At 46.0% G+C, this 25,065-nt stretch overlaps 1 long non-coding RNA gene and 2 pseudogenes across 1 annotated transcript; 1 reads left to right on the forward strand and 2 right to left on the reverse strand.

Annotated features, from left to right (window-relative positions):
* The first annotated feature begins 7,613 nt into the window (after positions 1 to 7,613).
* On the forward strand, positions 7,614 to 12,926 carry LOC147983252 (uncharacterized). Its single transcript, XR_015615603.1, has 3 exons — positions 7,614 to 7,963; positions 12,225 to 12,373; positions 12,591 to 12,926. It is a non-coding gene; the product is annotated as an uncharacterized LOC147983252 (long non-coding RNA).
* Positions 9,024 to 11,708, reverse strand: LOC147983253 (G-type lectin S-receptor-like serine/threonine-protein kinase LECRK2; annotated as a pseudogene).
* A 131-nt stretch (positions 12,927 to 13,057) lies between the features above and the next one.
* On the reverse strand, positions 13,058 to 24,860 carry LOC125534804 (putative LRR receptor-like serine/threonine-protein kinase At1g74360 pseudogene; annotated as a pseudogene).
* Positions 24,861 to 25,065: the final 205 nt, after the last annotated feature.

Below are 25,065 nucleotides of genomic sequence, written 5' to 3' on the forward strand. Positions count from 1 at the left end.
ATTAGTTTTAGAAAAATTATAAACTTTCTGTTAGTGCCATTAGTTTTCAAATTTAAATAGTTAAAATTTGAATTCTTTGAAATTTGTGTGAATCACAAGTTTGTGATTAACTTACTAAAAAATGAGAATAGATGCGCTTATAGAGAAAATTCAACCTAAATTCATAGTAAATTTCACTTTGAGAGGAGCTCAACAAGGCAGAGAGGGAAGGGCTTATAAATCGGTGTGAGCCCCTTCGGTTGGCGAGGTGGGACTAAACTCTGCCCGCAACGAGGACCAACCCTTTAGTCCCGGTTTGTGGCACAAACCGGGACTAATGGTCATGGGCCAGGGGCGAGGAGCAAAATTATGAACTTTCTGTTATTGCCATTAGTTTTAGAAAAATTATAAACTTTCTGTTAGTGCCATTAGTTTTCAATTTTGAATAGTTAAAATTTGAATTCTTTGAAATTTGTTTGAATCACAAGTTTGTGATTAACTTTACTTTTTCCAGTTTTTTTTGTTTTTTGCATTATTTTTTTTCTTTTGTTTTTTGCATTTTTAATTCTTTTTGCTTTTAGGTCAGAAAAATTATAAACTTTCTGTTAGTGCCATCAGTTTTAGAAAAAATTATAAACTTTCTGTTAGTGCCATTAGTTTTCAAATTTGAATAGTTAAAATTTGAATAATGGTATTACGAGGGCCGAACCATAAGACATTAAAACATTTCAAATGAACTCTGAAAAAGTTGAAAGTTGGCATGGTATCATAATTTCATCCACATAGCATGTGCATGTACAAAACGGACAATGGTAGCATGTTCGTGTGTTACAAAGTTGGCATGGTATCATCATAATAGTTGCGGGAGAAAGTCTTCACTTTTTTCTTCACTTGTGTCATTTGCTTATTGCGCCGTAACCATGGATAATCTTCATCGTTTATCAGGATGCTTGGGTCAGCCTTGACATTGAAGGGAGGAATTTCATGAAACTTTTCATAATCTTCAGACATGTCTGTCTTGCCGTCCACTCCCAGGATGTCCCTTTTTCCTGAAAGAACTATGTGGCGATTTGGCTCATCGTATGATGTATTCGCTTCCTTATCTTTTCTTTTTCTCGGTTTGGTAGACATGTCCTTCACATAGATAACCTGTGCCACGTCATTGGCTAGGACGAACGGTTCGTCAGTGTACCCAAGATTTTTCAGATCCACTGTTGTCATTCCGTACTGTGGGTCTACCTGTACCCCGCCGCCTGACAGATTGACCCATTTGCACTTAAACAAAGGGACCTTAAAATCAGGTCCGTAGTCAAGTTCCCATATGTTCACTATGTAACCATAATATGTGTCATTTCTGCTCTCGGTTGCTGCATCAAAGCGGACACCGCTGTTTTGGTTGGTGCTCTTTTCATCTTGGGTGATCGTGTAAAATGTATTCCCATTTATCTCGTATCCTTTGTAAGTCAATACAGTCAAAGATGGTCCCCTGGACAACAAGTACAACTCATCACAAACAGTGTTGTCACCTCTGAGACGTGTTTCCAACCAACTGCTGAAAGTCCTGATGTGTTCACATGTAATCCAGTCGTCGCACTGCTCCGGGTGTTTGGAGCGCAGACTGTTCTTGTGTTCATCGATATACGGGGTCACCAAGGTAGAGTTCTGTAGAACTGTGTAGTGTGCTTGAGACCAAGAATATCCGTCTCTGCATATTATTGAGTCTCTTCCAAGAGTGCCTTTTCCAGTCAGTCTCCCCTCATACCGCGATTTAGGGAGACCTATCTTCTTAAGGCCAGGAATGAAGTCAACACAAAACCCGATAACATCCTCTGTTTGATGGCCCATGGAAATGCTTCCTTCTGGCCTAGCGTGGTTACGGACATATTTCTTTAGGACTCCCATGAACCTCTCAAAGGGGAACATATTGTGTAGAAATACGGGCCCTAGGATGACAATCTCGTCGACTAGATGAACTAGGACGTGCGTCATGATATTTAAGAAGGATGGTGGGAACACCAGCTCGAAACTGACAAGACATTGCGCCACATCACTCCTTAGCCTTGGTACGATTTCTGGATCGATCACCTTCTGAGAGATTGCATTGAGGAATGCACATAGCTTCACAATGGCTAATCGAACGTTTTCCGGTAGAAGCCCCCTCAATGCAACCGGAAGCAGTTGCGTCATAATCACGTGGCAGTCATAAGACTTTAGGTTCTGAAACTTTTTCTCTAGCATATTTATTATTCCCTTTATATTCGACGAGAAGCCAGTCGTGACCTTCATACTGAGCAGGCATTCAAAGAAGATTTCTTTCTCTTCTTTCGTAAGAGCCTAGCTGGCAGGACCTTTATACTGCTTCGGAGGCATGCTGTCTTTTTCGTGCAAATGTTGCAGGTCCTCCCGTGCCTCAGGTGTATCTTTTGTCTTCCATACACGCCCAAGAAGCCTAGCAGGTTCACGCAAAGGTTCTTCGTCAAGTGCATCACGTTGATTGAAGAGCGGACCTCTAGGTCTTTCCAGTAGGGTAGGTCCCAAAATATAGATTTCTTCTTCCACATGGGTGCGTGTCCTCAGCGTCATTCGGAACAGCTAGTCCACCGGGACCCTTTCCAAAGATTACCTGTAAATCATTGACCATAGCAAGTACGTGATCACCAGTACACATGGCGGGCTTTTTCCGGTGATCTGCCTCGCCTTTGAAATGCTTGCCTTTCTTTCGACATTGATGGTTGGTCGAAACAAATCGACGATGGCCCAGGTACACATTCTTCCTGCATTTGTCCAGGTATATACTTGCAATGTCATCTAAAGAGTGCGTGCATGCGTGGTATCCTTTGTTTGTCTGTACTGAAAGGTTACTGAGAGCGGGCCAATCGTTGATGGTCACGAATAGCAACGCCTTAAGGTTAAATTCCTCCTGTCTGTGCTCATTCCACGTACATACACCGTTTCCATTCCACAGCTGTAAAAGTTCTTCAACTAATGGTCTTAGGTACACATCAATGTCGTTGCCGGGTTGCTTAGGGCCTTGGATGAGAACTGGCATCATAATGAACTTCCGCTTCATGCACATCCAAGGAGGAAGGTTATACATACATAGAGTCACGGGTCAGGTGCTGTGATTGCTGCTCTGCTCCCCGAAAGGATTAATGCCATCCGCGCTTAAAGCAAACCATACATTCCTTGGGTCCTTTGCAAACTCATCCCAGTACTTTCTCTCGATTTTTCTCCACTGCGACCCGTCAGCGGGTGCTCTCAACTTCCCATCTTTCTTTCGGTTCTCACTGTGCCATCGCATCAACTTGGCATGCTCTTCGTTTCTGAACAGACGTTTCAACCGTGGTATTATAGGAGCATACCACATCACCTTCGCAGGAACCCTCTTCTGGAGGGGCTCGCCGTCAACATCACCAGGGTCATCTCGTCTGATCTTATACCGCAATGCACCGCATATCGGGCATGCGTTCAGATCCTTGTATGCACCGCGGTAGAGGATGCAGTCATTAGGGCATGCATGTATCTTCTCCACCTCCAATCCTAGAGGGCATACGACCTTCTTTGCTGCGTATGTACTGTCGGGCAATTCGTTATCCTTTGGAAGCTTCTTCTTCAATATTTTCAGTAGCTTCTCAAATCCTTTGTCAGCCACAGCATTCTCTGCCTTCCACTGCAGCAATTCCAGTACGGTACCGAGCTTTGTGTTGCCATCTTCGCAATTGGGGTACAACCCTTTTTTGTGATCCTCTAACATGCGATCGAACTTCAGCTTCTCCTTTTGACTTTCGCATTGCGTCCTTGCATCGACAATGACCCGACGGAGATCATCATCATCGGGCACATCGTCTGGTTCCTCTTGATCTTCAGCAGCTTCATCCGTTGCAGCATCATTAGGCACATCGTCTGGTTCCTCTTGATCTTCACCAGCTCCCCCCGTTGCAGCATCACCGTATTCAGGGGGCACATAGTTGTCATCGTACTCTTCTTCTTCGCCGTCTTCCATCATAACCCTTATTTCTCCGTGCCTCGTCCAAACATTATAGTGTGGCATGAAACCCTTGTAAAGCAGGTGGGAGTGAAGGATTTTCCGGTTAGAGTAAGACCTCGTATTCCCACATTCAGTGCATGGACAACACATAAAACCATTCTGCTTATTTGCCTCAGCTGCATCGAGAAACTCATGCACGCCCTTAATGTACTCGCAGGTGTGTCTGTCACCATACATCCATTGCCGGTTCATCTGCATGCATTATATATAATTAAGTGTCCAAATTAATAGAAGTTCATCATCACATTAAAACCAAAGTGCATACATAGTTCTCATCTAACAACATATAGCTCTCCAGAGCATCTAATTAATTAAACCATACATTAAAACTATGTAAAACATTTCAATGCGAAAACAAATGCGATCATAATCGCAACCAAGGTAACAATTGATCCAACGGCATAATGATACTAAGCCTCGGTATGAATGGCATATTTTCTAATCTTTCTAATCTTCAAGCGCATTGCATCCATCTTGATCTTGTGATCATCGACGACATCCGCAACATGCAACTCCAATATCATCTTCTCCTCCTCAATTTTTTTTATTTTTTCCTTCAACAAATTGTTTTCTTCTTCAACTAAATTTAACCTCTCGACAATAGGGTCGGTTGGCATTTCCGATTCACATACATCCTACATAAATAAAATCTATGTCACGTTGGTCGGCATAATTTTCATAAACAATAAATGAACCAATAGTTATAAAGATAATATATATACCACATCCGAATCATAGACAGGACGAGGGCCGACGGGGGCGGATACCAAAACCATCGCACTATATAAGATGCAATAATAAAAGTAAGAAAATAATACAAGTATCTATGTAAACATACAAGTAAGAATATTTTTCCTTTCAAAAAGAAGATAAGAACAAGAGGCTCACCACGGTGGTGCCGGCGATGAGTTCGGCGCGGGTGATCGACGGCGGTGAAGACGGGGACGGGGCGTGACGGACCACTAAACCTAGACAAATATTATGGAAAATGGAGTTTGGAGGTCGAGCTTGGAGAGGAGAAAGCTTAAGTAGTGTGGCTCGGGCATTCCATCGAACACCTTGTGTGCATAGGAGGTGAGCTAGAGCACCACCAAGCCCTCTCCCCCTCGGCCAGAAAAAAACAGAGCAGTGTGCTCTACTCTTACGCGAGGGGGTATATATAGGCACTTCATTGGTCCCGGTTGGTGGCACGAACCGGGACTAAAGGGGAGCCTTTGGTCCCGGTTCAAGCCACCAACCGGGACCAATGGTGGTGGGCCAGGAGCGAGGCCCATTGGTTCCGGTTCGTCCCACCAATCGGGACCAAAAGGTCCAGATGAACCGGGACCAATGGCCCACGTGGCCCGGTCGGCCCCTGAGCTCACGAACCGGGACCAATGCCCCCATTGGTCCTGGTTCTGGACTGAACCGGGACTAATGTGCTGACCCGGCCTGGACCAAAGCCCTGTTTTCTACTAGTGAATGTTATTGCCACAAAATTGAAATTTGGTATTGACATTATGAAGATTACCTTAAGTGTGAAAGATACTGAGCATGGACCCGTGTTCTTATTTATAGCTCTAACTGCATGTACCATATGGATAAAAAATATCTATCATTTCTAATGAAATGGTAAGATTTCTTGATCTTGAATAAAGATGTGTACATAAATATCACTAAACTCGATGCTGCCTTGTGATAATCTCATGGTGATGTTTCTTCTTACTTTTATTTTGTTATATCCTGTTTGAGTAAATATGTTAAACCTGGATTACTACTAACTTGAACATTATCTGCATAACCACAACGTTGGGACCGGCACCCTCGCCCCAAGGTGCGTTACCGATCTAGTAGTCAGTTAGTCATGCAACAACACGGCCCAGACGGGCGAAAGTCGTCAAAAGTCACATCCCAATGTTGTTCTGAAAGTACTGAACCAATGTTGTTCTATACTTCTATTAGTACAAATATTAGTTCTTGGCCATGTGTATTCAGTCTGCTCCTTTTCTAGTGGATAGAATGCTCTTTTCTTTCTAGCCATTGCAGGGAACGTTTGACGAAAATAGATTCAGATATATAAATGCGCATATGATAACAGATACATATGCATTATCTGGGGAAAAAAGATACAGAAGTATTAGTGATGCAATTTGTTTCAGCTAGCTTAAGAGGGCCTGAAATACAGTGTAGAATGACATATATAATCTTGCTTCATACTACAGCTTATTTGGGACTAAAAACCGCTGCTAAAAGAATCAACTAAAAAAACTCTAGTACCGGTTTGTGGCATTAACCGGTACTAAAGATGCTGGTGGGGCCCTAGCCTGACAAAAGCCTGCCATCACATTTTTAGCACCGGTTCGTGGCATGAACCTGTACTAAAGGTTCGCCACGAACCGGTATTAATGATCGCCGCCCGCCTAGCCGTTGGAACCGACACTAATAAGCACATTAGTGCCGGTTCAGTTACAAACTTGGACTAATGTGTCTCATGTAAGGTCGTTTTTCTACTAGTGCTGCGATACGTCTTTAGTGAGAGGAGACGTTTCCGTCGACCACGAGGCATCTACGGTGTCTTCGTAAAATCTCAAGATAATGTGCCGCTCAATCTCTCAGAGGTTCTCATAGGGTGTCCATGTGTGCGTTCATAGCGGTGAATGTATGTGTGTTAATATAAGCGCTTTGCGTCTGTACTGTGTTAAAAAAAATAGGAAAGAGAAAAAAGCAGAACCAGACACCCGAAAAAAAATGAAAACAAACAAACATTTTCTCGTCGTATGCGCGCGCATGGTGGCGGCGCGTCGCCTGGCTGCCCTCCAATCGCCGCTGTTTCTCGGCCGCTCCGCTTACTGGGGATGCCCGCGCATGGTGAATAATTTGGGGATTTGTATTGATGATTTATTCACCAAATTACAATCATACATATCACCCAAAATAACATTAATTGCATTTTATGTAGTGAAGCTATTCAAAGAAGGAACCAGGAGAGAATGAAGATAGGCATTACGTCAGAACCATACTGCACTCTGTTGATGGTCCAGAGATGGTATGTGTGCCATGCTATGAGGTGTGACCATGTTGACGTCGAGTGCAAGACTACATTGTCTAACCACCAATACTCGTCACATGAAAACGGTGAATCGACAAGGCAAAATCACCGGTATCACAAGCATTTCATGGGCTCACACATGTGGAGTGAGAGTTGATTCGAGGAGAACTAGTTGCATGAAAAGGAAAAAAACTCTATAATATGATGTGCAACTCTCTCTCTCTCTCTCACTCTCTCTCTCTCTCTCTCTCTCTCTCTATATATATATATATATATATATATATATATATATATTCCTCCAAGATGGCACCTTCACGACTTCACCAGTTTCATGATATTAATTAGCTTCACTAGTTTAGCTATCGGACCTGAGATTTTGGAGAAAACTGAATTTCACTTCACCGTTCTTCATTTTACAGAACTGTTGGTTCACAATATGAGGAGAATAAGAAGAGCAATTTCTCAATTGACTGCCGACAACGGCACAACCCTGCCCGTTCGTCTTTGGTGATACACGGCTACAACAAACCTCTTGAGCCTAGTGTCCACCCACTGGACCGTATCACATTCCCTGTTTCGGGTGGTGCCTAGTGGAGTTCCAAAATAAACATGTAGTACTAATAAATCAGGAACTTTAGATTTTTTTTATTCGGTAGACTATTTTTTTATTTCGGAGCAGATGGCTGAGATTTGATTTTTGTAATAATTGAGATAAAATAGACACAAATCTCCGATCAAACGGCTCAGATTTGCTTTGTACTCTTCTCAGCTTAGAAATCCAATCTCCCGTTTCCTCCAGCGAGTAATAAAATCTCCGATGGCCGTTGTTTCTCGGCCGCTCCGCTTCCGGTGGGTGCGACCAGGCGGCGGCGGCGGCGGGTCGCCGGGCTGCCCTGGCCCTGCCTTGGGTACGTCTCTTCTCCCCATCCGTAGGACCCCAACCCTGCTGCTTTGCTCCTGAGTTCCCAGATCTTGCCATCTGTTTTTTCTTTATTTCGATTTCTTGCGCCGTTTGTCGAGTGCTTTGTGGATGCACCACGCGGGCGGGAAAATCAGAGGCGAAGCAGCTGCCGCTTCTGGCTGCTGAATCCCGCTCATGGGGAACCCCTCGATTTGGGCGTTGGGGGGATTTTTACCCCCGTAATTTTGGTGAAATTCAGTGAGTGGGTGGAAGTACTATCCTGTTGTAGCCAACTACTGTTTGAATTACCCTTAAAAAAGTACTCCCACTGATTGGCAGTGCGCAGTATTCCCACTAATTCCCCACTAACACTGTCCACTAATACCAGCATATTTGGGCGTTTGTTTGTTTGGAGCGTATTGACAGTGCAGATTATTGGAGTACATCTGTAGCTAATTACTGTCTGCATTGCTATAGGTATTCCCCAATAACTCAGAGAGTATTACCCTCTGAATTTTGACAGTGCAGACTAATAATTTTCATATGTTTTTTTTCTGGAGAATACGATGTTGTTCTGAAAGTTGTTGAAATATGCTGGTATGAACATTTTTATTGATTCAGCGGTTGCATATTAGCAAGGTTTTGTGGGATGTTCGACACCAGCCCATGCCTATTCACATCTGACTATTCAGTTGCTGTGAATGCCTGACTAAAATGGATTCATCAAAGATATAATTAGTCATATGAATAGTAGTAGTGGTAGTAGTACATAAGTATTATGGTGCTATTTATTGCAGCTAGACGCAAGTGCCTGAAATACAAGGCAGCCATTTTCCTTCAAACTATAATCGAAAATTTTCTTGATTCACTGCTTAGGTATCAACACCATTTTATAAAGGATTGTTTGATGCCAGTGGCCCGGACCATGTAGCTGTAGGAAACTTCTATTAGTTACTAATCATATGTATTATGTAGTCACCTCTACCCTTTTTCTAGTCTAGAGAATGTTTTCTTTTTGTTTACGAGGCATTGTAGAGAATGTTTGAAAAAACTCGGATTCAAAGATATAAATAGGCATATAAATAGATATACGGCTGCTTACGAAAAAAAGATACAGATGTTTCACATAAAAAGAAAAAAGATACAGATGCATCAGTGATGCTATTTGTTCAGCTAAACATAAGTGCCTGAAATACTATATTTACCATTAACTGTGAAGCTTCAATGGAAAACAGTTTCAGATTATCCATGTATTGCATAATCTTACTTCATGCCACAACTTATTTGTTAACAAGCAGGGACTACGGAAGTGAACTGATGAAGGAAGAGGGATCCGGAGGTATGGGGATTTGGACTGCTCCATCAAGCATTTGTGTCACTTTAAGCATGGTTGGCCGCATTGTTGGCTCCTCCTGAAGGCACCAAAGTGCTACAGCCACGAAGCGCTCTGCCTTTTTTATGTTGAAGATTGCTTCATCGTCACCCTCCACCAGCAAGTTGATCCTCCCACACCTGTAACACTCGTTTGCCCAGTAAGTTAGTATCGCCTGATCTTCATCGGCGATCTCTACCTCCACATTCCTCCTGCAGCACACAAGCTCCAGCAGGATCACACCAAAGCTGTAAACATCGACTTTGGAAGTGATCGCTATGTTCTTGAACCACTCTGGGGCAACGTAACCTCGAGTGCCCCGGATGCCGGTGTTTGTTTGTGTCTGATTGGCTCGAAGAAGCTTTGCCAGGCCAAAGTCTGCTATCTTTGCCATGAAGCTGTCATCGAGAAGGATGTTCTGTGGTTTTATGTCGCAGTGGATAATCTGTGTGCTGCACTCTTCATGCAAGTAGAGCAGCCCTCGTGCCACTCCAAGTGCGACTTGCACACGGAGGTTCCAATCTGGCCGAGCATCACCGAAGAGGAATTCATTGAGCGAGCCCTTGGTCATGAACTCATAAACTAGCAGTCGGTGAGTTCCCTCGTTGCACATGCCAAGCAGCCTGACCAAGTTCTTGTGAAACGTCTGCCCGATGGTTTGCACTTCCACCATGAATTCCTTCTCAGTCTCTTGCTGGAGTTTTTCAATTTTCTTGACTGCAATGTTGGTCGCATGCTCATCTTGCAGCTTTCCTTTGTACACAGTACCAGAGGCACCGCTGCCTAGCACCTCATGGAAACCACTGGTTGCCTTCTCCAGTTCACTGTAAGTGAAAAGTTTTGGGGGCAATATAGAACTACCTGACGATTGCCGGAGTTTCTTTTTTGAGGTGATGGAAATACCCCAGTAAGTGCCAAAGAGCAGAATAGAGATAAGGAGAAGGTTTAGCAATACCGAACTCCCAAAAAACAAGGAACTCCCAAGAATCCAATACTTCTTGTCCTTCTTCCATTTGCTAGAGCCACTGCTGAGCTGGGACTCTGAATTGTTGCTCCTAGGCACCTTGATCAGAACCGTCCTCTGGACAGTTTGTGCCATATTTCCATTTGATAAAGGGAGCTTTTTCTTCCAGCAGGTTTTTGTGTTTGGATCAAAGACCGCTGCGGCACAGAAGCAATCAATCACACACAGCCTCCGGCACTCTGTCTCATCTATGGGGCGGTATTGCTCATAGTCACAGTTAGGCCAATCAACACGATCGATCGTAGTCATCTCAAACTGCGCCATTGCTGCTATCTCATCAAGGTCACAACTTTGTGGCACAAAGTTAGGCCTGCACCCTTTGTACTCCCTCTCCTCATCGAAGAACTTGTAATGTTCAGGGCATAGGCAGCTTGTCTGATTCTAGGTGCCATCAAAGGTGCAGTAGCTGTTGAAGCCACATGCACCACTGCCTGCATTTACCATTACTGTTTCGCAGATGTCCTCAGGAATTGAGCTCACCGCTTTCCATTGCAAGCTCCATAGACTTCTGGCCTTTCTGCTCTTTGGGTACACATACTGCCGAAATACGCCATCCGGATCAAGTGTGGCACGATTGAAGAAATCACCCATTGAGTTGCCCCCTGCTGAAGTGACATTGATCTGTGTCACATTTTTCAAGGTGAAGTATATCCTGCCTGTTTCATTGAACACCAACTGTGAGCCGTTCCCAACTGTCATAGTTGCCCAGTATGGACCATACTCAAGTGTGGAATGCTCGGCCATTGAATACAGCACAAGATTACCATCAGTTTGCACAGCTAGGAGAAACCGGCCATTGGAGTAGTCCGTGTTGATGAGACGGCTTCTGAGTAGCTTCTCCTCTGGACCCACACGGAGCACTTGTGTGGGCAGGATGGTATCAGCCGGGACAGCAAAGGTCTCCCACTTCACCGTGCCATCTGCGCCGACAAGCAGGAAGTCGCCCGTGTCGAGCATTTTGGCATAGGCCACACCAGGGGCCCGAGGACTCCAGACTTCATCGCCAGATGGGTTGCGAAGCGAGAGCAACCCGTCAGTGGTGAGGTGCAGCACGGAGCTGGATGGCACTTGCACCGGTGACTCTTGACCGTCGGAGCTGCTCTTGGCGTACCAAGCGACTGTCTTCTCAGGGATCTTGTCGAACCAGACGGCGAGGAGGTATGAGGAGGGGTTACCTTCCAGTGGCCGGAAACCGAACGCGGAGTTGCGGGAGGGCGAGAGCCATGAGCTGTTTGGCCCCTGGGGCTTCAAGGAGGAGCCCAAGGTGATGTTCACTTGTGCTTGAGCAGCAGATGATACCCCCAGAAGCAGTAGCAAGAACTGGAGCAAGAGCCATGGGAGGTGAGGTGCCATTGCTTTTGCTCTGTTTGGTGCCTCTACTGATGAGAACTGGAGCAAGCTTATGCCCCTTGCAGAATGGCACTTAACGGTGCTCAATCATTACGCGGCTTCTTCTTCGTGGAACAGTTGGCGTCAGTACGGCACGTGGAAAATAATGTCCATGAATTGGATTTTGTGTGGAACAGTGTATGAGGTTGTGATTGAATTGGTTAACCGAATTGAGGTTGCCGCTGCTGCTAGGCTAGTGTTTTGTTTTTCTGAGTATACTGCTAGTGTTCTGACTTTCTAGAATAATTGTTTTGTCTTTACCAAATTAATGTTAAGATATAGTTTAAATGAAAAGTGCTAATCTGAATTTGTGAACTGATAAAATACTGAAATTATTTGTCCCTTAATACAGAAGTCTGAACTCTAAAGTTTAACCAATTCTGGCTATTCGTTTCCTACTTGTCAATTAGAATTTTTTATCACCTACGCATCTCATGGCATTCAAGAGTTTCCATTGACTTGACTTGACTTGGCATGTCACAGCTGGTCACCGGTGTTTACACTCCATTGGTGTTTCCGTGAAGGCAGGGGCACAAGGACTCGACCCATTGGTTGACTGGAATATTGGAAATAGTTGGAGTAACTATTACATGGCTAGGGTACTTCCACAAAAAAAGAGAAACATGGCTACGGTAAGGGGGACACTGACCACTCAATTTAGAAATTATATGTGCCTCTATAGCCAGTAATTTTAAACATATGGCTACGGTAAGGTCCGCGTCTCTCTGGCCTGTATTTTTTTGAATTTTTGGGGGAAGGGATTTAATTTGAAGTAATTAAATTACTTGTATATTTTGAGAAATTATTCACATTTATGGTTACCCAGATTTCATTTGATTTTGTGGCTAGCCTCTCTAGCTGTAGGCCCACCGCATCTTCTGGATGGCTATGGGTGAGAGCATCCAAGCTGTGGATTTGTCTCAAGGAAATTTGCGGAAGATCAGAGATCACATCAACATCGAGCACAAGTGACTAGATGAGTTCTAAATGAACTTTACCATGAGGAGATTACATCGACATCAAGCAAAAGTGACTAGATGAGTTCATAAACTTTACCTTGAGGAGATCAAGGTGAGGTCTAAGTGATTTCGAGGCTTCTTATTTAAGCATCTGCAATAAAGACATTGGATCACACAAATGTTTTAAAGCTTGGGATACATCGCTGTTCTCCTTCTCAAAACTTTATTTATTTATGTTGCATCAAGTTCTTTGCTTTGTGCTTCACCTTGCTAGTTTGTAGAGTTGTTCACTCTTCCAATTAACATTCTAGTTTGCGCAAAGGTTTAATTTTTGCAATCTCCTGCTGAGCCCCATAGTCAACAGATCTTTCGCCCACCTCTAACAGTGCCGGCAATGAAGCCAACTACAAGGAAGAAGAAGTACGACACTAGGATTGCTATTGGTATGCTGCTCCTCTCAACAAGGGTAGCATTAGCAGCTTCCGGTCGTGGTGGTTGCTTGCCGGCAGCTTCACCCTGATGCAGTGATATGAGCGGGTCGCCGAGGAAGAACTGCTCGTCGAAGGTGCCGAACTGGCCGGTGGTGGAGACATTGCCAGAGAGGAGTGGGTTGTATGACACATTGAACATAACCAACTGCGTGAGCTTGAACAGGCTTGCCGGGAGCTCGTCGGAGAGGTTGTTGAATGACAAATCCATCCTCTCCAGAGACAGAATCTCGCCAATCTCGGACGGAATCGGCCCGGAGATGTTGTTCCTTGAGACATTCATCATGACGAGCGGGAGGCGGCCGATCTCTGGTGGCAGCTGCCCCGTGAGACGGTTGCCATCGAGGAGGAGCAAGCTGAGATTCCGCATTGCGCCGATCCGCGACGGTATCTCACCGGAAAGCATGTTCCTTGACAGCTGCACGTACCCAGGAACCGTGTTCGGCCCCGCCGGTGACCAAGCCCGAATTGGGACGATACCGTTGCCCTTGAGGATGCGGTCCCATATGCTGTGACAGCTCTCACGAGTCATGACGGGTAGATGAAGCTGAATGAAGGATAGCTTGCTAGGATCCACCGTTTCATGGCCTGGCACTCGCCGGAGCTGGCGAGCACGCTCGAATCCATTCTGGTTCTTCGAGAAGGTTGGACGCCAGTCAACCGGTTGTAGGCCAGGTTCAGCCAGAGCAAGCTGGTGCAGTTGTCGATTTCAGGCGTTATCTCACCGGAGAGCTGGTTCCCTGCGAGCATTAACCAGAGGAGTGACGTGAGATTCCTGATGCTCGTGGGGATTCCTCCTGAGAGTGTGTTATTAGAGAGGTCCAGCGCCTGGAGCTCGGCGAGCCGGTCGTACCCTAGAGGTATCCTGCCAGAGAAGTTGTACTCGATGAGAGGTGAAGCAAGCAAGGAAAGATCAAAGGCTGTACATGTGGTGCAAAGATGAACGGACTAGTGTGCATGGCCGCCCGTCGCTGTGTTCCTTGACTCTCGGCTACACCTTTCAATTATCACACAAAGCGGAATAGTAATAGCCTAACCGGATGAGAGGGAAACACAGACTTGGCTGACACGCCAAGACTTGTTGTAATGCTTGTGTATTCCGTGTGAGTATTGTTTGAGGTTGCTGTATTTTGTGGTTTGGTTATCGTGAACGTATCACACTATATGCACCGCTAACATACAAGTCAAGATACAAATCACAACTAATCATATCCCATGTAATCTCTAAAAATCCAACATCAGATTTTTAAGCATGGCAATACACATTATGAACTAAGCTATTCAAAGAAGGAAGCAGGAGATAATGAAAATTGGCATCACATCGGATCATACCACGCACTATTGATGGTTCAGAGATGGTAGCATGTTCAGGTTCTGCACAAGACTACGCAGTCTAACCACCAAAACTCGTCATGTTTTTTTCTTAAACGAAAACTCGTCATGCGAAAATGATGAATCAACAAGGCAACTAGCTTTTCATGGACTCACACATATAAAGTGAGAGTTGATTCAAAGAGAACTAGTTGCATGAAAAGGAGAAGGCTCTCTCTCTATATATATCCTCCTCCAAGATATAACCTTCACGGCTCCATTCATTTTGTGACATCAAACGCCATCACTAGTTTAGCTATCACACGTGAGATTTTGAGGAAACTGAATTCGAGTTCACCATGCCTTGTTTGCATAAATTTTGGAATCCGATAACTGCCACACGTGTGGGCGTTAAGAAATCTGCACACACGTTCTGTGTGGTGCCTAAGAGGACCATCCCACACTTCAATGTGTGGGCAAAACAATTAGCGCACACACGCCTCTTTTTCCCCTCCCGGTCCCTCTTACACGCGTGCGTGTGGGCGAAATAGATAACACCCACATGCCCGGTACGTCAGGCCTCGTATCTCGTGGTCCCGCACGCCCCACGTGACACTTTACCGCGCACCCCGCAGTTGCCATGGGCCGCACCCTCGTCCATGTTCGTTTAAGTACAGTTGCTGCCATGTCGCTGAACTACGGTTGCCATTTCGGACAACTACAGTTGCCATGTTTGCTCAACTGCAGTTGCCATCTCAGGTCAAAGTTCCAGATTGCCATTTTTTGGACAACTACAGCTGTTGCCATGTGTGGTCTGGTCTACTGCAGTTGCCATGATTTTAAAACTTTAGGAGTTGCCACCTACTAACACTAGGCAGTTGCCATGTAGCGCTACAAAAAAAGGCATGGCAAAAAACATGTTCAGGTAAAAGAGAGAGTTGCCATGTGCTCACAAGCACGCTAGGGCAGTTGCCATTTAAAAAGAAAGAGTTGCCATCTGCTTACGTGCACACTAGGGCAGTTTGCCATGTACCATGCAAAACATATGGCAACTGACCTGTTCGGGTAAAAAAAAGAGAGAGTTGCCATCTACTTGCAACCATACTAGGACAGTTGCCATGTACACTGCAAAACGCATGGCAACTGGCAGTTTGGGTGTGGGAGAGGAGGCGGGTGTGTGGGCGAGATGGCAAACGCCCACACACCAGCCCTTGTGCGTGACTGAAAAACTGGTGTGTGGGCGAACTGCTAAACGCCCACACACCGGCCCCTCCGTGTGGTAAAACGGATGTGTGGGCGACCTCTCTCACACACCACACACGCGAGTTGTCCTACGTGGCATACAAAATCAGCTAATTCGTGCCAAGATTCGTGCAGAAGTTATTGGATGATGATGGAGGCGTGTGGACGAGTTGGCTAACGCCCACACGTGTGAACGTTAACATTTCGTAAATTTTCATTCATGGCATGAGGAATACATGCAAAGCAATTTCCCCATCCGCTGACCACAACCCACCGTACTCGTTTTTGGATATACCGATATAGACTGACACAACGAAACAACTTTTAGGATTTTGCAATACCAAGCCATCATGGTGGACCGATCCACTGAAATCGAGTTTTGCACCAAAGGACAAGCACCACAAGATGATATTGAGGGTGGAAGATGGTGTCCATGGCTAGATGTGGTACACGATGACCATATACGGCGACGTGATGGCAGCGGCCTGGTGGTCGAGCTGAAGTGCGGCCGGCGTTGGCACGGCAGGAGTAGCCATGACCGACGAAATAGAAGGGAGAAGTTTAGAGAAGCATTGACCAAGCTTTCATGAACATATAACACATGAGCTGTCTTGTGAATTAGATTCTGTGTTGCTGTGCTGCTTGTACGACTCTGTTGTACTTTCCTGTTATTGCGGTGGTTTGTTTTATATATATATAATAAAGCGGGGCGCCTTTTTGATAAATTAGATTGGAAGGGCTTAGTATAGCAATCCCTATATAGTTAGAAATGCTAGCTTGCAAATCATGCACGTTTTGAATCCAATTGATTGAAATTGCTTCGGCCGCACGCTCTCTCCCAAAACTCGTCAAGCATTTCCCGCTGTTTTCCTCGCCAACATGGTCGCCTTGCAGCTAGCAAATCTTGACTCGTGATACGTTAATTTTGCATCATGTTTTTCTATTATTTTTTTAAGTTATATTTCACTCGTGCTTCAAGGAGGTCGAGAGCCATGAGCTGTTTGGCCCCTGGGGCTTCAAGGTGGAGCCCAAGGTGCTGTTCACTTGTGCTTGAGCAGCAGATATACCCCCAGCAGCAGTAGCAAGAACTGGAGAAAGAGCCATGGGAGGTGAGGTTCCATTGCTTTTGCTTTGTTTGGTGCCTCTACTGATGAGAACTGGAGCAAGAACCATGGGAGGAATGGCACTTAAGTCAGTCATCACGCGTCTTCTTCGTGGAACAGTTTGCGTTAGTATGGCACGGTGGAAAATTATGTCCATGAATTGGATTTTGTGTGGAACAGTTTATGAGGCTGGAATTGAATGGGTCAATTCTTCACCGTATTAGTGACTTTGTGTTGTCGTGCACATAAAGGTTTTGTTTTTACCATATTAATTGTTTTGTTCTTGTCTTTATCAAATTACTACTCACTCCATCCCACAATATAAGAGGTTTTTGCAAGCTATGTTAGTTTGCAAAAACGTCTTACATTATGGCATGAAGGGAGTACCAAATTAACTGTTTTGTCTTTACCAAATTACCAAATTACCAAATTACGGAACTGGCACAGAAAGGTTTCCCGAGCTTTCAAAAATGATTGTTTTGCCTTTACCAAATTACCATCAACATACGTTTTAAATGGAAAGTGCCGGTCTGGTTCCAGAAATATTTGTTTCGAGGAACTGAGTTTCCATTGACTTGACTTGACCTGGCATGTCACAGCTGGTCACCGGCCAAACACTGTAATGAAGACAGGGACAGTAGGTTTAATGCCTACATGTCCTATATATCACTAGAAAACTGACCACCAACAGGTATGGAAACTCGGATTTCATTTATTTTGAGGCTGGGATTTTGTGGAACAGTCCATGAGGCTGGGATTGAATCGGTCAATTTTTCTTTCATGCACAGAAAGGTTTCCCTGCTGACTGTTAAACTTGAAGAAAGAAAAAGCAGAAAAAAGGTATTCCCATGTTAAATCTTGGTCGAGAAAAATAGCTAGGAAACTGCAGCCTGGATACGGGCATGCAAATGTTGTGGTAAGCGAGGAGCAACAGGCTACCACTAGAAAATTAGACCAGTAGCAGATCGGCGACAATGGAGGCGTCGAGTCTTTTTCTAGAGAGAATTCCTTATTTGGCCTTTTCTTAAAATGTGGTTCCTTTTTTGGCTCAAAAAATTTCAATTTCCCTTCTTGACACTTCAATTTCATTTTGTTCCCTACGTGATACTTTCATCCATTTTTTCATCCGACGGTGTTAACTATGATGTACAAAGACAATTTTATCCCTGGTGGTAATATATGTCATCAAAAAAGGGAAAAGAAGGAGCGTGGATATGAATGTATGAAAGTGCTGCGCGTCGGAGATTCCATGTTCAAATATTCATATGCAGCAGCGCCCGACTAGTCGCGTTGCACAGCTCGATCCGCGAGAGCGCAGCACTCAGTTGCTCACGCACGAGTACGTACAAAGCTAGCACAAGAAGCATGCAAGGTAGCAGCCTGATTGATTTTGCCTGAACAGGGAACGCACGTCTAGCCGGCACCTCACATGCTACGCAAACAAGTAAAAGCTAGCTCTTAATCCATCGAATCAATTCGATCTCGACGGAATACTTTCGTAACTATCCTGCTGATTCGTCTATATACATGATAGTGAGGAGATATTGTTTGGAATGATTCGATGAAGACATTTTACTCTGATGGTGGCGTGAGCTTGTGCAGCAAATTGAGGCGCGAGCACAGCTCGGGGACATCATCTGTCGAGGTCTAAATTATCACCCGCATGATTAATCTGCACAAATTTATACACTACAGTCTACAGTAGAAGCTGAATGGGTAGTTATTATTCCACTCGTTCTATTATTATTAGTCCCCCGCATTTTTTTATGATTAGTCATATAGTACTTTTTTTATTTATCCAACCACGACAAAATATATCAGATTACCTCTTTGTTTGCATGTGAATAATCTGGTCACATACTACACTAGGGGTAAAAGTGTCTTTTTATGTCAAACTTAACACCGTTACTAGCCAAATCTGACGGAAGTGTCACATAGGGAACAAAATAAAGTCTACGTGTCAAAAAAGGAAGAAGATCGTTGTTTGGGCCAAAAAGGGAAGTAAATTTTAAAAAAGGACCAAATAAGGAATTCTATTCTTTTTCTATGCTGGAGAGGATGCATCTGACGGTGACATGTTTACGCGCCATTGGTATTTCCGTGAAGGCAGGGGCACAAGGACTCGACCCATTGGTCAACCGAAATAATGGAAATAGTTGGGACTTTGGAGTAACTGTCAACATGGCTGTGGTACTTCCTGCAAAAAAAAAGGCTACGTTAAGGGGGACACTGACCACTCAATTCCTGGTCTGCCCCTCTGCCCAGTATTTCTATAAAAGAAATTGGGAAGGGATTTAATTTGAAGTAATTATTATTTTTGTATTTTTGGGAAATTATTCATACTTTTCAATTATTATTCGTGTTTATGGCTACCCAGATTTATTTGAGTCGGGCTAGCCTCTTTGGCCGTAGGCCTACCACATCTTCTCGATGGCTATGGATCGTCGACTGGGAGCATCCACGCTGTTGATTTGTCTGACGGAAGTTTTGCGAAAGATCGGAGATTACATCGATATCTAGCACAAGTGACTGGGTGAGTTCTTGATTAACTTTGCCTTGAGAAGATTAAGGTGAGGTCTAAGTGACTTCGAGGCATCTTATTTAACCACCTCCAATAAAGACATTGGATCACACGGATGTTTCAAAGCTTGGGATACATGGGTGTTCACTAGTAGAAAAATGGTCTAATGTGAAACTTATTAGTCCTGGTTTGTAATTAAATCGGCACTAATGTGACCATTAGTACCGGTTCCAACGGCCCACGAACCGGTACTAAAGAGGTTGTGGCCTTTAGTACGGGTTGGTGGCTCCAACCGGTACTAAGGGGGGGGGGGGTCTTTAGTACTGGTTGGAGCCACGAACCGGTACTAAAGGTGGTGACCTTTAGTACGGGTTGATGGCTCCAATCGGTACTAAAGACCCCCCCCCCCCCCTTTTAGTACCGGTTGGAGCCACCAACCGGTACTAAAGGTTAATGCCTTGCCACCCACAGTGCATAATGTTTAGTCCCACCTTGCTAGTTGAGAGGAGTTCGCACCGGTTTATAAGCTTCGCCGCGGCTACCGTATCGAGCTCCTCTCTAAACAGGCCTTTGTGGGCCTATTGCAAGTCTTCTGCCCTGTGGGGCCTACTGGGCCGTACGGGCTTGCATCCTGGCCCAACTAGAGATTGGGTTTCTAGTCGTACGCAGGCCGTACCGGCCCAGTAGGCGGGCTGTTTTTACTTTATTTCAAAAATAAAAATAAAAATAAAAATAATCCTTACCAATCGGGACTAAAGGTCCTCCAGACCACGGCGCGTCTCGTGCCACGTGGTTGCCCTTTAGCACCGGTTCGTGCTAAACCGGTACTAAAGGGGGGGGGGGCTTTAGTGCCCAAACTTTAGTGCCGGTTACAGAACCGGCACTAAAGGACCTTACGAACCGGTGCTATTGCCCGGTTCTACACTAGTGGTTCTTGTGAAAATTTTATTTTCTTTCTTTTGCATCAAGTTCTTTGTTTTTTTCTTCACCTTGCTAGTTTATAGAGTTGACCCCCCTTCAAATTGACATTCTTATTTACACATAGGCTTAATCTTCCACTCAGCCCCCATAGTCAACAGTTCTTTCGCCCACCTCTAATAGTTCCATAAAAGAAGCCAACTACAAGGAAGAAGAAGTACGGCACTAGGATTGTTATCGGTACGCTGCTCCTCTCAACAATGGTAACATAGGGAGCTTCCTCTCCTGGTTGTTGCATTCTGGCAGGTCCACTCTGATCCAATGAGATGAGCGGGTCGCCGAGGAAGGACTGCTCGTCGAATGTGCCGAATTGGCCGGTGGTGGAGATATTACCAGAGAGGAGCGGGTTGTATGAAACATTGAAAATAACCAACTCCGTGAGCTTGAACAGGCTTGTTGGGAGCTCATCAGAGAGGTTGTTGAAGGACAAATCCATCCTCTCCAGACACAGATACTCGCCAATCTTGGACGGGATAGGCCCCGAGATGTTGTTCCCCGAGACGTTCAGCTCTACGAGTGGAAGCCGGCCGATATCCCGTGGCAGTCGCCCCGTGAAATGGTTACCATCGAGGAAGAGCAAACCGATGTTCCACATTGTACCAATCTCCGACGGTATCTCACCAGAAAGCATGTTCCTTGACAATTGCACATACCCGGGGAGCGACCCGACCGACAATGAGTTGGTGCACATTGGAACGATTAGGTAGCCCTTGAGGATGTGGCCCCATATGTTACGATAGTTTCACCCAGTCATGACAAAGTTATTTTTAGTTTTGGGGTCAGTCAAGACAGAGTTGCCGAAGCTGAACGGGCGATAGCTCGCCGGGATCCACCGTCTCATGGCCTGACACTTGTTGGAGCCAATGAAAACGCTTGTATCATTTCGGTTCTTGGCGAAGGTTGGACCTGGATTCCTCCCTATCTCTGCCATCTCAGGCTGATTAACCGGTTGTCTTCTAGGTTCAGCCAGAGCAAGCTGGTGCAGTAGCCAATCTCAGGCGGTATCTCACCGGAGAGTTGGTTCCCTGCTAGTATGAGCCAAAGGAGTGACATGAGATCCCCGATGCTCATAGGGATTCCTCCTGAGAGGTTGTTATTAGACAGGTCCAGCGCCTGGAGCTCGGCTAGCTGGCCGTACTCCGAAGGTATCCTGCCAGAGAAGTTGTTATCGGCGAGCATCAGGTATTTGAGGCTCTTCATGTAGGCCACCTTTTGTGGGAGATCGCTAGTGAACTCATTGAAGCTGAGGTCGAGCCTAGCAAGCAGTGGTAGCCGGAGCATGCCGGAGGCCACGATGTCGCGGGTGTAGTTGTGGTGAAGCACAAGATACTTCAAGCTCATAAAGTTTCCAAAAATCTCCTGCACGTCACCACCAAATGTATTTCTACTGATGTCCAAGAACTGAAGGCTCACGCAGTTCGTCAGCTCCTGCGGTATCTGCCGGTCGAACCCGTTGTTCCCAAGAACCAACGCCTCTAGGGACGCGATCTTCCCAATTCTGGCGGGTACCATCCCAGCAAAATTATTCCCCCACAGGGACAGGTACGTCAAATTCTTGCATGTTGCCATGGAATCCGGGAAGTTCCCGATTAACATGTTCGCAGAGAGGTCTAAGGACTCGAGCTTGCAGCCATCAGGAAACACGCTCCTGGTGAGGTTGTTCTCGGCGACGCTGAATTTCCTAAATCTTGCGACATTGGGCAAGAGCTCGCCGTTGAAGTTGTTCGAGCTGAGGTCGACGTACTCCAGCCTGGCGCAACTCTCTAACATGTTGGTGATGTTGTCAATGATGTTGTTGGTGGACAGGTGGAGCAAGGTAAGGTTTGCGCATATCGGTGGGAAATTGACGGCGATGCCGCCCTCGAGCCTATTAGCCGACACGTCGAGCACCCGAAGGTTGGTCAGTCCAGACGAATTCAGCGACGTGGTGATGAGATTGTGGGAGATGTTGAGGTGCACCAGGCCACTGGACCAGATATGGTCGAGCTTGTCAGGTTCAGCGAGGTGACGCGGCCGCCCCCATTGCAACCGACACCTCTACATAGGCACGGCGACTGGTCCGACTCCTGCGACGCCTTGTAGCCGCCACGGTTGACCTTGTTGTTGGCAACCAGGAACCGCTTGAGCTCCACCATCACCTCTTTGTCATCACCGCTGTCGCTCTCTGCGGCTAACTACGCCACTGAGGGAGTCATGGATTAGGGGGTCTCCGGACAGCCGGACTATATCCTTTGGCCGGACTGTTGGACTATGAAGATACAAGATTGAAGACTTCGTCCCGTGTCCGAATGGGACTCTACTTGACGTGGAAGGCAAGCTAGGCAGTACGGATATGGATATCTCCTCCTTTGTAACCGACCTTGTGTAACCCTAGCCCCCTCCGGTGTCTATATAAACCGGAGGGTTTTAGTCCATAGGACAACATACAATCATACCATAGGCTAGCTTCTAGGTTTTAGCCTCTCTGATCTCGTGGTAGATCAACTCTTATAATACCCATATCATCAAGAATAAATCGAGCAGGACGTAGGGTTTTACCTCCATCAAGAGGGCCCGAACCTGGGTAAAACATCGTGTCCCCTGCCTCCTGTTACCATCCTCCTTAGACGCACAGTTCGGGACCCCCTACCCGCGATCCGCCGGTTTTGACACCGACATTGGTGCTTTCATTGAGAGTTCCTCTGTGTCGTCGCCGTTAGGCTTGATGGCTCATACTATCATCGATAGCGATGCAGTCCAGGGTGAGACTTTTCTCCCCGGACAGATCTTTGTGTTCGGCAGCTTCGCACTGCGGGCCAACTCGCTTGGCCATCTGGAGCAGATCGAAAGTTACGCCCCTGGCCACCAGGCCAGGTTTGGAAGCTTAAACTACACGGCTGATATCTGTTGAGAATTGATCTTCAACGGATTCGAGCCCCTGCCTTGTGCGCCACGTGGTCACGATGAGTACGATTTAGCTCTACCATCAGACCGTATTCAGGAGATCGCACCGGCAGCCGCTCCGAGCCTCAATTCGGAGCCAGTTGCGCCATCCATGGACGGGTGGTTAGACCCTGTCACGGAGGCCGTATCCTCAGCGGCGATCGAGCCGAATATCGACCTTACCCTTCACGAGAGCCGTGTTGTAAAACCGTCGGATCCTTCTCCGGCCACGGACTCCGAACCGCCTGCGCCCGTTCCTATCGAATCCAATTGGGCGCCGATCATGGAGTTTACCTCCGCGGATATTTTTCAGCACTCGCCCTTTGGCGACATACTGAACTCATTAAGGTCTCTCTCCTTATCAGGAGGATCCTGGCCGAACCATGTCCGGCAGGATTGGGATGCGGATGACGAACAAATTCGCCGCCCACCCACCACCCACTTAGTAGCCACTGTCGACGACTTAACCGACATGCTCGACTTCGACTCCGAAGACATCGACGGTATGGACGACGATGCGGGAGACGAAGAGGAACCACTGCCCACAGGGCACTGGACAGCCACCTCATCATACGATATATACATGGTGGACAAACCCAAAGAAGGTAATGGCGACGAGACAACGGAGGATGACCCCTCCAAGAAGCAACCCAAGCGCCGGCGTCAGCGGCGCCGCTCTAAGTCCCGCCAAGGCAAAAGTGGTGATACCTGGACAGGGGATAATAGCACTCCGGACAGTGCCGAAGACGGCAACAATCCCCTCCAGCAAGATTTAAGGCAGGAGGATGGAGAAGCCAGCCCTCCTAAGAGAGCGGCAGATGGAGAGGCGGAGGATGATAATTACATGCCTCCCTCCGAAGACAAGGCAAGCCTCGACGATGACGAATTCGTCGTGCCAGAGGATCCCGTCGAACAAGAGCGCTTCAAGCGCCGGCTTATAGCCACGTCAAATAGCCTTAAGAAAAAGCAGCAGCAGCTTCAAGCTGATCAAGATGTGCTTGCTGACAGATGGACTGAAGTCCTGGCGGCCGAGGAATATAAACTCAAACACCCCTCCAAGAGTTACCCAAAGTGCAGGTTGCTACCCCGACTGGAGGAGGAAGCACCGAAAACTACATCCCCGGCGTATGACGCGGTTGATCGGCCACCTCGTGGCCGCGACAGAGAAACATTCCAGCCAAAAGCTCAGCCTGCACCCCGACGCCATTCAAATAAAAAGGCATGGGGAAATACGCCAGACCTGCGGGACGTATTGGAGGACAAAGCAAAACATGCAAGATCGATCTGCGGGACGTATAAAGAATGAGATGTCATTTGATGCATATGATAGGATTTTTTTCATTGTGTCTGTTAATATATTTTTCTTTGAAACGTGAAGGATTGATTCTTATCCTATCTCTACTTCTAACGGAGCAATTGGTAGTCTCGCTTCCAGGTTTTTTCCGTCCCACCTCATGGGTTTTTTGGTACCTCCTCCCACCTTCGCTGGTTTTTATTTTGTAAATTTTTTCGTCCCCTCCCCCCACTTCATCGGTTTATTTTCACGTCACCCTCTCACACAACAAAAGAAGTCTGAACAGATCAGAACTTTCCATACTGGCGCAAGTTATTTAGTAATGTAGAATCAATCACGAACAATCTCTAAAGATCAAATCTAAATTAATTAACCTTACCTTAAATCATTCAATCACATTAATTAGAAAACAAATATTTGATTTTCAGAAAAATCGCTCAATCACATTAACCTTACCTTAACTCATGGATGGTAATAAATCTCCAAACAAAGGAAACAATACATCA

Source organism: Triticum urartu, chromosome 2A, assembly GCF_056163025.1.
Source record: "Triticum urartu cultivar PI428250 chromosome 2A, HENAU_Tu73, whole genome shotgun sequence".
Taxonomy (NCBI): domain Eukaryota; kingdom Viridiplantae; phylum Streptophyta; class Magnoliopsida; order Poales; family Poaceae; genus Triticum; species Triticum urartu.